Genomic DNA, 2,011 nt, shown 5'->3' with positions numbered 1-2,011 from the left:
TGCCTGCTGGCACCACATGGGGCAGTGGCTCAGTTCACAGTCTGGAGGCATTTTTGCGAGCTGCTCATGTCCAAAGTAGTTCAGTTGACCTCTGGGATTGTGCTCGTGCAGCAGCGGAGAACTCATTTCCAACTATTATTGTCATAGTCGTTCCTTCTTTATCCCAACTGCCATCTTTCCCAGCACTTGAGGAAAGCTTCTAACCATGAACCAATCTTCCTGGCCCTTGTTTTTATGGTTATTAGTCTCGTACTATGATTTTTTCTTAAATATCCAACAAATAAGTGCAATCATGCTATGTCTGTGCCTCTCCTTCTGATTCATTTCACTCAGCATGATACTCTTCATGTCCATCCATTTATAAGCAAATTTCATGACTTCTTTTTTACTGATAACTACATAGTATTTCATTGTGTAGATATACCATAGTTTCTTTAACCAGTCATCTGTTCTCAGGCACTGAAAAAATTGTTTCCAGTTCTAGCTATTGTGAAGTGTGCTGCAGTGAACATCAAAGGGCAGATGGCATTCCTGCTCTGTATTTTTGTGCCTCCAATGTATATTACCAGCAGTGGTAATGCTGGATCATAAGGAAGCTCAATTTCTAGTTTTTTGAAGATTACCCATATTGTTTTCCAAAAAGGCTGGCCCAGTCAGGGATTAAAGACCTCAATATCAAACCTGAATCCATAGGGTACATGGAGTAAAAAGTAGGCAGAATCCTTCACGATATTGAGGCTAAAGGTATTATCAAAGATGAAACACCACTGACCAAGCATGTGGCAGTAAAGATAAATGAATATGACTACATTAAACTAAGAAGCTTCTGTACCTCTGTGCTTTTAGTTTATCTCTTTTTCTTTATGTTTTCTATTCTTCCTCCCTTATACCAGGATATGTCAGCCTTTTGTGGATCAGATTCCATTTTAAATTTCAAGTTATTAAATATCAATTTCATTCTAAGAGACTCCAAATTTACCTTCCACATTTTCTAGTTTTATTTGGTGGGTGGTAAGAATGACTGCTCCTGGATGTTCTCAGGGGTTACTCCTGGCACTTTGCTCAGGAATCAGTCCTGACAATGCTAGAGGGACTACATATGGTACTGGGGATTGAACCAGGGTCAGCTAAGTGCAAGCCAAGCATTTTACCTACTGTAATATCTATCTGTTCCTGTTTGTTTAAAGTATCTTGTTATTTCTGAGTGGGGTCACTTTTTCTTTTATAGAAGACCCTTTAGTATTTCTTGCATAGCTAGTTTAGTAACCATGAATTTCTTTAGCTGTTGTTTGCTTGGAAAAATTTCTGTCACTCCTTTAAACCAGTCTGCAATCCAGGCAGCACACTTGGATGATTGCTGATAAATGGATTTTTTCTTGGTGGGAAGGACACCCAGAGGCACCTGGGGATTTTTCCTGGCAGGATTGGGGGACGATATGGAGTTATAGGGATTGAGCCTCAGGTTGGCTGTGTGCAAGACAAGTGCCCTACCTGCTGTATTATTGTTCTGGCCCTGGTAATTTTTTTGCGTGTCCTGCAGCAGCTACAGCTCTAATGATAAGCAAGATTTTGAAAGAATCTTGTTAACCAAGATTCTTGGTAGCACTTGTGGTGACTACATGGTAGCAGCTGTGGTATCAAGTAGGTGTGGGCAGTAACTGGGAATTAATGGCCTCCATAGCCTGGAGAGCCCAGAGGAACTTTAGCACTCAGCTGACTTGCAGATCGCCCAAGGGATTGATGTTTAGAGCAAGTGTAGTTTCAAGGTCAGGTAAACTTGCATAACAACCTGATAGGATGAATATTTTTCAGGATTTGGGGGCAGCAAGTATGAGTAAGCCAGAACCGTAAATAAATCTTCATCACTGCTGTTACCTGGGGGTACCCTTCACCAAATTTATATAGATTGGGAAGCATCCAGGAGTTTGAGCTCGTGAGAGCCTAGGCCTCCTGGACATCAAGTTCAAACAAGTCTGGGAGCAACCCCGGTCTAAATATTGCCTATATTTGG

The sequence above is a fragment of the Sorex araneus genome, chromosome X (assembly GCF_027595985.1).
Source record: "Sorex araneus isolate mSorAra2 chromosome X, mSorAra2.pri, whole genome shotgun sequence".
NCBI classification, from domain to species: domain Eukaryota; kingdom Metazoa; phylum Chordata; class Mammalia; order Eulipotyphla; family Soricidae; genus Sorex; species Sorex araneus.
This window is presented reverse-complemented; position numbering follows the sequence as displayed.